The following is a 12,855-nucleotide window of genomic DNA, read 5'->3' as shown; positions in this document are numbered from 1 at the left end:
CAGGCACCAAGCTCCGAAGGTAAAGGTGAGTGGGTTGTGATGTGAATAACAGTCCTGTTACCACCTATGTAATCACATCACTAACACACACACACACACAGGAATATGTGGACTATTCCATAAAAATTAGTTTCGTTTTTGCCTTTGCTTTTTTACTGTTGAGTTTAAAGACCCTCTAGGGAAAAGAGAAATTTATCCTGGAATCAGGATACTGGGGTTTCCTTCTCCAACCCCACCACCTTCTTACTAAAATTGCTAAGGAGGCACAATTTCAGAAAAAATGGAAGCTATGGAAGCAAATTAGAAACTCTGAGGTTAAAATATAAGTAATTCTTTTTTTTTTTTTGGTCTTTTTGCCTTTTCTAGGGCCGCTCCCGCGGCATATGGAGGTTCCCAGGCTAGGGGCCTAATCGGAGCTGTAGCCACCGGCCGATGCCAGAGCCACAGCAACGCAGGATCTGAGCCGCATCTGTGACCGACACCACAGCTCATGGCAACGCCAGATCCTTAACCCACTGAGCAAGGCCAGGGATCGAACCCGCAACCTCATGGTTCCTAGGTGGATTCATTAACCACTGCGCCATGACAGGAGCTCCAAGATATAAGTAGTTCTTTTAAAAATGCCCTCTATGGAGTTCCTGTCGTGGCTCAGTTTTTGGAACAAAGTGTTGTTACACTTTGGAAAACAGTGTTTCTCATGGTGTCAGATAGATTCTTCTTGTCAAGGCTTTGGTGTTCAAAAAAGGAACTGGGGGAAAAAAGAGAAGCCATATGGTAATTCTTTCATCCATAGCACTGAGTTTACCTTTGATAAGTTTTGTCCAGTGTATCTCATTTCTCAGGTGTCATCACAAGTCATTTCTCTACTCTGCAGCTTATTTTTTTATTCTGTCAATAAGCTTCTGCAAACTTTAACAAAAATACTAGATTATTTGTCTTTATTTCCAGGTTATCTATGAGGATGAGAAACATAGAGAAGCTTTTTTTCACACGGTGCAGATGATGGAGAAATGCACATCTGGGGAGAAGTAAGTGCAGAGCATGTGACACACAAAAGCTACAAGGCAGAAAGAACAAGTTCATCAGAGTCTCGGGCATCCCTCTAGAGCACTCTCGTGAAAATGTTGTAGATAAGAAGATGCAGAGGGAGTTCCCATTGTGGCTCAGCGGCTTAAGAATCCACTATGGTGTCCATGAGAATGTGGGTTCCATCCCTGGCCTCGCTCCACTGTCGATGCAAGCTGCAGTGTAGATGACAGACGCAACTCGGATCCCGCATTGCTGTGGCTGTGGTGTAGGCTGGCAGCTGTAGCTCCGATTTGACCCCTAGCCTGGGAACTTCATATGCCACAGGTGCAGCTGAAAAAAGAAAAAAAAAAAGATGCACAGGTGTCTTCTCCAGCATCAAAGTCTTTTAATGGCCACACTCATGGCATATGAAGGTTCCCAGGCTAGGGATCCAATCCAGGCCACAGCGATGCTGGATTCTTTAATCCACAGTGCCTGACAAGGATGGAACCTGCACCTCCGCAGTGACTGGAGCCGCTGCAGATGGATTCTTTTTTGTCTTTTTAATGCCACACTGGTGGCATATGGAGGTTAGGCTAGAGGTCGAATCCAAGCTACTGCTGCTGGCTTACACCAAAGCCACATGGACACAGGATCTGACCCGCATCCGCAACCTACACCACCGCTCACTGCAATGCCAGATCCTTAACCCGCTGAGTGAGGCCAAGGATTGAACCAGCATCCTCATGGATACTAGTTGGGTTCTTAACCCACTGAGCTGCAATGGGAACTCCTGCAGATGGATTCTTAACTCACTGCACTTAGCAGGGAAAGTCTGCTAAGTTTTTTTTTTTTTCTTTTGCCAGTGAAGCACCCTCCTTATGCTCAGAAGTGTCCTCACCAACTCCCATCTAAGGAGGCTGAACCTGTATCACCTGTGGGAACGGTAGTGTTCCCCCCCCCCCCCCCCCCGCCCCGCCACCGCCCGAGGCAGTTGCCAAGCCAGATATTACTGCTTCTCTTCAGGATCACCAGCCATCATCTTTATTTATTTATTTATTTTTTCTAGACTAGACTCGGACCTAGCAGGCCCTACAAGGTGAGGAAGGAAGTGTGACCCATGAGTCTGTGTATAATATCTCACTAAAAGACATTTTATCTGAATAAATGGAGAAATCCAAGCACATTATGTTCTTGGATGTGAGGCTACGAGGATAAAAATGGCAGTCCTCCCCCACTGATTTATCAATTATTGCCACTTAAATATTCGATGGTTTTTTCCTTAGAACTGGAGGAAAAGATCTTAAATTTCCCATGGTAGAATGTTCTAGAATAGCAAAGACTATTACGAGAAAGCATCTTAATGGACAGCTTGTCTCATGCCATACACACAAAAAACCCTCTGTAACAATCCAATATGGTGTCCATGTAGGGATAGACAAGTGAGCCATTGAAAGCGAACTCGCCATCCAGGATTAGAGATCAGAAGAAACGACACTGTAACATAAGACAAGCGTGGTGTTGGTTCAATTCAGAGAGAGAATAATGGACTCTTTAATAAATGGCGCTGGCATAGCTGGATATTCTTTTGGAAGAAAAAAGTGGACCCCATTCTTCTGTCAAACACACTAGTAATTCTATATGGATTAAAAACAAATGTAAGACAAATGTAAAAGAAAAAAATTTAAATATTGCATAAAAAATGTAGATGATGACAGCAGTTAGGGAGATCCTAACAACAAAGATTGGAATCCCAGAAGTAATAAAAGAAAAGTATGACTCACTGGCTACTTATTTATTTACAGTTTTCATATAGAAAGTCTACAGGAAGTTCCCCTTGTGGCGCAGTGGAAATGAATCCTCCTAGTATCCATGAGGATGCGGGTTCGATCCCTGGCCTCGCCCAGCGGGTTGGGGATTCAGCATTACCATGACTTCCTGTCATGGCTCAGTGGTAACAAAACCAATTAGCATCCATGGGGATGTGGGTTCAATCCCTGGCTTCACTCAGTGGGTTAAGGATCCAGCATTGTCATGAGCTGTGGTGTAGGTCGAAGATTTGACTCAGATCTGGCGTTGCTGTGGCTGTGGTGTAGGCCGGCAGCTGTAGCTCCGATTTGACCTCTAGCCTGGGAACTTCCATATGCTACGGGTGCGGCCCTAAAATCACTATACAGTACACCTGTAAATTACATAATATTGTACCTCAACTATACGTCAGTAAAATTTTTTAAAATTTGAAAAAGACTCAAGCTGTTGTCAGGGATGTGTGTGAAAGACACTCACGCTTATAAAATGTGAAATGTTGGCATCCTTTTTCAAAAGCAACTAGGAACATCTAACATATAAAATTCCATACACCCTTTGAGAGCCAGCATTAAGCTTCCAGGAATTTACTGGAACATTAAAACATACATAAAAACAAACACACACAATCCACAAGGGCATATATGTTTATTGCAGCATGGTTTGTAGTGGCCAAGACCCGGAAAAAAATGAATTCTTTGTCAAGAGGAAAATGGACGAACAAATAATGATATATCACACCATGAAACATTGTCTCGCCATTCAAAAAAAGTTAGAGACTTACAGATTACTTGGGGTGATTTTCCTGAGGAGGAAATTTCTGAGTGACTAAGGCAAGATGGAGAAAAATGTGTGTAAATATATGATATCAGATAAAAGTCCCACATGGACGTGCTTGTGGATGTGTATATGTGTGTGAGTGTGTGTGTGTGTGTGTGTGTGTGTAGGATTATCTGATTATAGAGAAAAATATGGAAAGATACCCATACTTCTTTTTAATGTCTTTTAAGAAAATTTTATTGAAGTATAGTTGATCTAATTTCTGCAGTACAACATAGTGACTCAATTATATATATATGTACATTCTTAACAAAAAATTTTTTTTCTTTTCTTTTTAGGGCCATACCCCAAGCATGTCGAAGTTCCAAGGTTAGGGGTCAAATTGGAGCTGCAGTTGCCAGCCTACACCACAGCCACAGTAACACCAGATCCGAGCCACCACTGCTCGGGGCAATGCCAGATCTTTAACCCACTGAGTGAGGCCAGGGATTGAACCTGCATCTTCATGGATACTAGTTGGGTTGGTTTCTGCTGAGCCACAATGGGAACTCCACTTCTCTGTTTTTTAAGTGAGGAAACTGAGGTTTGCAAAGGACAGATGGAACTTTCACGCTCAGTTCCCCCCTTATTTCATTTCCCTAACAGGCCAGTGTGCCTTGCTTGAGGTCACAGAGCTGCAGGTGGAAAGGGGGCCTTGGACCCAGGTTTCCCTGACTCCAGAGCCCAAGTCTTCATCTTCCGCCATCTGCCTGTTGTTTGCTGAAGCCTTGGGTGGTGTGGCTGGTGGGGCAGAGGAGGTGAGTTCTGACTCCTGTCCCCTTGAATCCCAGGCAGATCAGAAAGTGCATGTGTGGCAGGGGCTGTGAGGAGCTGGGGCAGACAGGGAACTGCCAGGGGGTGGTGTACGGAGGGGTAGCAAGCCCAGCCTGGCTGTGCCAGCCTCCCAGCAGGAAACACCTTTGCCTGTTCAGCCAGGCTGTGGGCAAGGGGCAGCGGTGTCCACTGCCATAAGCCAGAGGCGGTTTCTAAGGGCAGGGGGTAAACAGCCAACTTGGCTACGGGGCCTTCCTGGGACAAAGCTCCCCCTCTGTGTCCTCCACTTCCCTCCTGTGTATAGAAAAACTCCAGCCTCCTAGGCCTTTCTCAGTTTCCAAAAAACAAATTTAATCAGAGAAGCGAGAAAATGCAGAAGCAAAGGAAAAGAGTCAAGCAAGATAAAATAATAATTTAGCTATTAAACAAAGTCAAGGATCTTTCATTTCTCCTTCAGAACTATAGACAGTATACTGAGCCAAATCCTTGAGCTCTTTTGCAGAGACTGAAACCCCCACCAGACAGAAGAAGTTTACTGTGTGTTGACTCCAAGCACATAGACCCCAGACTGGTTAGAACTGGAAGGTTGGCGATATTGACTCAGATTACCTCACCACCCATCAGTCACAAGAACGTCCATGAGCTGATCATACACCCTGAAAGCCTCTCCCTCAACTTGACTTTAAAAATTCTTCCCTGGGAGTTCCCGTCATGGCTCAGTGGTTAATGAATCCGACTAGGAACCATGAGGTTGCGGGTTCGATCCCTGGCCTTGCTCAGTGGGTTAAGGATCTGGCGTTGCCGTGAGCTGTGGTGTAGGTTTGCAGACGCGGCTCGGATCCCGTGTTGCTGTGGTTGTGGTGTAGGCTGGTGGCTACAGCTCCGATTAGATCTTTAGACTGGGAATCTCCATATGCCACGGGAGCGGCCCAAGAAATGGCAAAAAGACCAAAAAAAAAAAAAACCCAAACTTTTCCCTGAAAGCTACTGGGGAGTTGAGGTCCTTTGAGCACTAGCTTTTTAGATTCTTTGTTTGACCTCGCAAAAAATGCTACACTTGGGAGTTTCTGTTGTGATGCATTAGAAACAAATCTGACTAGTATCCATGAGGATTCAGGTTCCATCCCTGGCCTCACTCGGTGGGTTGGGGATCCGGCATTGGGAGCTGTGATGTAGGTTGCAAATGTGGCTCTGATCCCACGTTGCTGTGGCTGTGGTGCAGGCCGGCAGCTGCAGCTCTGATTCGATCCCTAGCCTGGGAACTTCCATATGCAAAGGGTACAGCCCCAGAAAAAGAAAAAGAAAGAAGACTGGCCTTCATTGAAACCCCATATCAGAAGACTGGCTTTACTGTCCACAGGTATGTAGACCCAAGTTTGTTTCCATAACAGGTGCATACCTGGGGTGATGAGCCAGTTCTGGAATATTCCTCAATGCTCTTTTCTATTTTTATTTTTATTTTTTGGCCACACACATGACGTGGAAGTTCTAGGGCCAGGGATGGAACACGAGCCACAGCAGTGATGACACCAGATCTTAACCTGTTGTGCCACAAGGAGAACTCCTGTTTTCTATTTTGGATGTTAATTATGGTGGGGATGGCCACAGTTCTAGAGTTGGGGAGCTTGGGGGGAAAACTAGCAAGTTAAATGAAAAAGTGATGGAGTTCCTGTCATGGCACAGTGGGTAATGAATCTGACTAGGAACCATGGGGTTGCAGGTTCGAACCCTGGCCTTGTTCAGTGGGTTAAGGATCCGGTGTTGCCGTGAGCTACAGTGTAGTTCGCAGACATGGCTCGGATCTGGTGTCACTGTGGCTCTGGCATAGGCTGGTGGCTACAGCTCTGATTAGACCCCTAGCCTGGGAACCTCCACATGCTGTGGGAGTGGCCCTAGAAAAGGCAAAAAGACAAAAAAAAAAAGAAAGAAAGAAAAAGAAAAGAAATGATTCCTCCTGAGTCTGAGCAGTCATTGGATTGAGTGGGGACAGGGACCTGGGATCCAGGTCAGCCTGTGATCCACAGATAATCACGGAAACCCAACAAGTAGCATGTCTGAGGATTTACCTGTGGAATAGTCATCTTTGGAAACCGCTCAGAGGCAACTTGCAACAGGGAAACGGTGGATTTATTCTCAGTTTGCGCAGGATTATCATTATGCTTCATCCAGGATCCCTCCACCACGGCAGAATGTCATTAGTGCACACACGGTGGAATACAGTCTGGAGGCTCCTCAAAAAAACAGTAGTTGCCCTATGATCCTGTAATCCCATTCTTGGGCATATCCGGAAAAAACTCTAATTTGAAGAGATATACGCACCCCTATGGTCACCGCCGCACTATTTGCCATAGCCAAGACATGGAAGCAACTTAAGTGTCCATCAGCAGAGGAATGGCTAAAGATGGTGGAATAGCATATGGAAGTTCCCGGTCCAATTGGCGAGGATCAGAGCCTCATTTGAGCACAGTTCATGGCCTGATCCCCAACCCACTGGGTGGGGCCAGGGATCAAACCCGAATCCTCATGGATACTAGTCGGATTCTTTTCAGCTGCACCACATCAGGAACTCTATTTTTATAGTTGAGTATCTTCTCTTCCAGATGGCTTTCCAGTTGCGCGGTGTGAAGTTCCTGACCAGTAGGGGGCGCTCGTGTGGGTTGGCAGCCCCTGCAGTGGGCCATATGCCTGGTGAACCCACAGAGGTCCCTCATGGACCCCGACCCGTTTTCTGAAGATCAGTAAGGTGGCCTGGCCTTGGGCACAGATCTCACTGGGGCTTGAGGAGAGCAGTTACTACAAAAGCCCCCTGGGCTGTCTCCAGGGTTAATTTTCTCCATCTCCCTCTGCAAACCAAAGCTAGAAAGATCTGTCTTTTCAGGGACTTTCCACGTTCCCTTCCGTAAAATCCGAGCCTGACTAGCTCTTGGCAAACACGGTCGGCCCCACTTCTCACAACCCCCATCTTCACACGTTGGATAATTCTGAGCCAAGTTCAGGACCCACATCACCTGCCAGACCCTGCATCCCCGTCTTCTCTTCCGGATGCTCTTGCCCAGGGATGTCTCTTCAGCGTCTGCTTAGATGTCACATTTTCTGGGACGCTTTTCCTATCCCCTCAGAGGGGATCGTGGGCCCTTCCCGCGTGTTCCCACTCGCCAAGCCGTGCGCGGGAGTGAGGGTGGCATCTGGGCGGGTGTTGCCATCGTGTTTCCCTCACTGACACAGCCACTGACCACAAGCTCGTTGGTCCTGCAACCCACTGGCCTTCGAGTTCCTTGATCCCCTCTCTCCAGCACTGCCCAGATTTCAGCCACTAGCTCCCACGGATGCCCCCTCTGGCACCTTGCCCTGCACCTTCTGCATCATGGGAACTCAGCAGACACAATTTGGTGAATGAAATACTTATTCAACCTTGCTCCGCAGAGGTCTCTGAAGATGACACTCGTGAAACACCCATGGGCTTTGTCATGCTGCAGAACCCTGCGCTTTACTGCCAGAGATCCTGCTAGATCTGGGGTGGGGGCCCGGGAGTCTGCACTTTAACAGACTTCCAGGTGATTCTCAGGTTAAGGATCTGTCTTTGCCGGGGCTCGGATTTGATCCCCAAGCTCAGAACGTCCATATGCCCTCGGGTGTAGTTAAAAAAAAAAGGGGGGGGGAGTTCCCTGTGGCTCAGCAGTAACGAACCTGACTAGTATCCTTGAAGATTCAGATTTGATCCCTGGCCTCACTCAGTGGGTTAAGGATCCAGCATTGCTGTGAACTGTGGTGTATACCACAGTCTCTGCTGGGATCCCGTGTTGCTGCGGCTGTGCAGCTCCAATTTGACCCCTTGCCTGGGAACCTCCATATGCTGAGGATACAGCCTAAAAAGACAAAAATTTTTTAAAAAGAGAGAGAAAGAATGAAAACTATTGTCCTGGTGTTTGGTGTTGTTTGTTTTTTTGCTGTGCCCGTAGCACAAGAAGTTCTAAGCGCCAGGGATCCAGCCCTTACCACAGCAGCAACTTGAGCCACGAGAGTGAGAACATGGGATCTTTAACCACTAGGCCATCAGAGAACTCCTGCCCTGGCAACAACCTCTCAGACTGCAGATCCCTTTAAGCTGAGGGCAAGGGGATCTGGTGGCCTTCCAGGACCACTGTCTCCATGCTGCCTGATCCTCCCCACCAAGACCCCCATCCTCCAGAGGGAATTCTTCTTGCCTTCAACTGATGTTGCCCTGGTGGGGCAGTTCCCATCACGCACGGGAGTGACCGGAGACAGGTGGCTTCGGTTCCTCCAGGCAGAGGGCCTCCTTCGGTAGGAGCCAGCCTCTCTCCCAACATGGACTGTCCTCCCCAGGTTATTTCTCCCTGTGTGTGCTCTGTAAATGTGATAACGAGGGGTCCAATTTGTTGTGCTAACAGATAAGGCGGGCGGGGGCGGGGGGAAGGCAGGCCCGAACTTCCCCCTTCCAAAGCAGACGTCAGCTGTGGCTCCCTCTGCATCCTCATCTTCCCCTGCCTCCGCTACCCCGTCCACTCAGCTTGAACGAATTAGACCATAATGAAGGCTAATAAACACCTAATGGAGTGTCTGGAAGGAATTGGCCTTGAGGGCTAGAGCAGAACCTGGGTATCCCCCAGATCTCTGTGCCCCTGGGGAATTAGCCAGGACAGGTGAAATGATTCTCAGACGCATCTTTGGCACCCAAGGCCAGGGGCTAGCGCTGGGGACCACAGGAACGTCCCTTTCTTTGCCCAGTTTGTTGAAGGAGGTGCCATTTAGAGCCAAGACTCTCGGATCAGCCAGATCCTATTTTGGAGTAAAGGTCAAAGGAGCAGTGTTCCCCCGCCCCCATGAGACCACCTCCCCCGCCCACCCCTGTGTCACCTGATAACAGGAGAGGGCAGTGTCAAACTCCCTGGAGGACCCTCTTTTGTGCTCTCAGAGTAATCAGGTTTCAAAGGAGAGAACAGATGGATTGCATTTTCCTAACTTTTAGCCGGTTCCAATGTGCAAATAGTTAAGATCATAATGTTAACATTTTCTCGATGTTTTATGTGCATATAAAATATGCCTGAAGAATGTGCTTTTGAATGCAAAGTTTGATCCAATTACAATTTTATAGAGTTTATAAAAACATAAAAAAGTATGTTTTCTGGGTGTCTGAGACCCTTTTGGCCTTTACAGTAAACTTGGAAGCTTGCAGGGAAATATAATTGCCACCATGTCAGAGAGCCGCCCCGCGGAGCTTAAAATGATGAGCCCATTATGTAAATATGGAAACATCCCATAGTCTCTTGGGGTGAATGAGATACTGATGAATGGAATTAAAAACAATCCTGTGGTCTTGGATCTGATTGGAAATTGTTGTTGTTTTCCGGCTTTGAAGAGCCGTGTTAAAAAAAAAAAAAAGAAAAGAAAAAAGAAAAGAATCTTGCAAACTTAACTTCTGCGGTTTAAAAGAAATAAGGGGGCTCCATGCAGAATAAAAGCAGGCAGCTTCCCCATTAGTGGGGAGAAGAAACTGCTCTAGAGCAAAAAAAAAAAAAAAGGCAAAAAGCACATAGACCAGCAGACCCCTTCCAGGGTAAATGCTAAAGTAGGCGGGGCGTGGGATGGGGTGTCTGAGGGTGCTTCTAGGAAGGAGACCAGCGCCTCCATCCCATCTTCACTTATTTGGGCAAATAACCTCAGCAGTCTGAGTCTGACCACCTTGCTGGTGAAAAGAGAGGAGCGAATTTCAGGATCTCTCGCCTACCTCTAAAATGCTGTGATTACCTAGTTCCCCTTCCCGCCCTAAACGAATTACCAGCTGTTGGACTACGTGAGATGGCCATCAGCAAATGTCTGGAGGAGGTGTGCGGAGAATTAAAGGATGACCTAAACCGAGCCCCCATCAGATGGCTTCCTTCTTGGAAAATAAAGTTGACAGCAAGCCTGTGTCTGAGTCCATTTGCTTGCTGCTGAATTTTCCAGTTCCACGTGTAAGCGTTCGTACACAATCAGCCGTTCGCATTTAGAGAGGTTGAGTAGGAACAGCTCTCCATACCCCCGTCAGAGCGTGCACAGAATTAATTGTACAGTATAGTTTTGTTAAGCAAATGCTGGCTGGATTTCCTTCCGGGGGTTGGTCCAGCTCCAGCAGCCTTTCCATTGCATCCGTGTGGGGTGGGTCCCCCAGCTCTGGACAAGCCCAAGGTCATCTAAGGAGAATTGCTCTCACTGCAGAGATGAGGGTCTGTAGCATTGATTGGGAGAGTTCCCAGCTCTCAGAACTGGAGGAAACAGAGATTGTCTCGTCTGATACACAAGAAGAGGGAAACTGAGAGCTTAAAACAAGTTCAATCTATCAACCAAAAATAAATCAATAAAGTTCCCAAGACTTTTAAAAAAAGAAAAAAAAATGTGTGAGGCTTGGAGAGGTCAAGAGACTTGGGCAAAGCCATAGTCTCCTAGGTCAGGACTCCAGAAATTTTTTTTTTTTTTTTTTTTTTTTGAGCCACGTTCCTGGGCTAGGGATCAAACCCTCACCCACAGCAGTGACCTGAGAACCAGTGACAAGGCCGGGTCTCTGACCATTAGGCCGCCAGAGGACGACATCCTGCCATTTTGATATAATCCTGCTGGCATCTTCCATGTCCAGATGCAGAGCTGGAGGAAACCCACGTGGCTGGAAACAAATGAGGGAAGAAGTGTTGTCTGAGTTTCTGTGGGCTGCCATGACAAATTCCCTCAAATGCTGGTGGCTTGAAAAAAAGAAATAGGGTCTCTATGGTTCTGGAGGCTATAGGTGCGAAATCAAGATGCTCGCAGGGCCATACTTCCCCTAAATCTTCTAAGAATCCTCTCTGGTTTCTTCCTCCAGCAAATGTTGTCCTGGGCATTTCTTGGCTTATGGCCACGTAACCCAAACTCTGCCTCGATCTGTTTTTTGCATGGCTCTCTCTGTGTCCCTGTGGGTCTTTTTCTCCTCTTAGAAGGACACCAGTCTTTGAATTTAGGGACCCCTCAAACCTGGTATGATCCCATGTTGATCCTTGGCTAATTACATCTGTCTAATTCCAAAGAAGGCCTGTTCTGAGGTTCCTGGTGGATGTGCATTTGGCGGAACACTGTTCAACCCACTGCAGCTGAGCGGTAGGACGGGAAGTCAGGGAGAAGGGCAGAGTCCTGTCTGTTCATGCAACATGCCAAGCTCATCCTTTTCTTGTGGCTTTTTTACCCTAGATGTCTCCCTCCACCTTGATGTCTGAGCCTTCCTTCCTTCCCTCCCTCCCTCCCTCTGCTCCTCCTTCCCTCCCTCCTCCCTCCCCCCTCCCCTCTCCCCTCCCTTCCTCTCTTTCTTCCTCCCCCTTCCAACCTTCTTGTTTATGTGGGGTCTTAGAAGCCACTGGTAACAATTCTTGCTTGCATACTATGTGAGATGAGAAGCCCTTGGAGGATTTTGAGGAAGAGAGTCATAGGGTCTGACTTCTCGCCCTGGTTGCGGTAGGAAAATTGGCTGTAGGAAGGGAGGGTGAAGGGAGAGAGCGTGATGTGACTTTGGTAGGAGATGAAGAGAAAGATGCTAGGAGTCAAAAGTGGTAGACATGTAGGGTGTGATCAGAGTCTGAACAGGTTTTGAAGGTAGAGTGGAATTTGGGCCATTAAGGTTTGAGATCCCCTCCCGTGGGGATGCTGATCGAGTCACTGGAGGAGGTCCCAGCAGCTGGATGGTATTTAAAGCCATGTTACCAGACTGAGCTCACCCGGGGAGCAGCATGGAGATAAAGGAAAAAGACATCTGAGGACCACGTCCTGGACTCTGCATCTTTTAGGGGCTGGGACGATGAGGAGGGTCCAGCAAAGGAAACTGAGATGAAGTGGCCAGTGAGATGGGAAGAGAGAAAGGAAAGGTGGGGCAGGTTTCAAATAAAAGGAGGAATCAACTGTGTGGGGATTGGCTAATAGGTCAAAAAGGAATGTGGCCTTACGATCACTGGGCATCCCTGGTGGCCTTGACCAGAGAGGGTGCGAGGATAAAAGCATGATTGAATGAGTTAAAAAAAAAGGGGGGTGGGTGGGTGGCTTAGTGGTTAAGGATTCTGCCTGTTCATTACTACGGCCCTGGTCGGATCCCTGGTCCAGGAACTTCCGCATGCTGTGGGCGTGGCCAAAAAAGGAAAAAGGCGTGGTTGAACGGCTGGCCTGTAGGAACTCTGGGTGGGTGGGAAAGAGCCCGGATGGGCCCGCCCACTCCAGGGGTCTCACGTCTCACGCCACCTGCCAGGGGCAGCTTCCGGGCTCTGTGGATCTAAAGGTGGGCAGTGAGACCGTTGGAGAAGTTGGCTGAGGGGTTGCAAAGAAAATGTGCTCACGGGCTCAGAAGGAAAGCTGGAAGAGATATGCTCGTCTTCTTCCTTTGGTCTCTGAACTTGACCCAAGGGGGCACCCTAGTTAGCCCTGCAGAGGGTTCCGTTG

This window comes from Sus scrofa, chromosome 17, assembly GCF_000003025.6.
Source record: "Sus scrofa isolate TJ Tabasco breed Duroc chromosome 17, Sscrofa11.1, whole genome shotgun sequence".
NCBI lineage: Eukaryota > Metazoa > Chordata > Mammalia > Artiodactyla > Suidae > Sus > Sus scrofa.
This window is presented reverse-complemented; position numbering follows the sequence as displayed.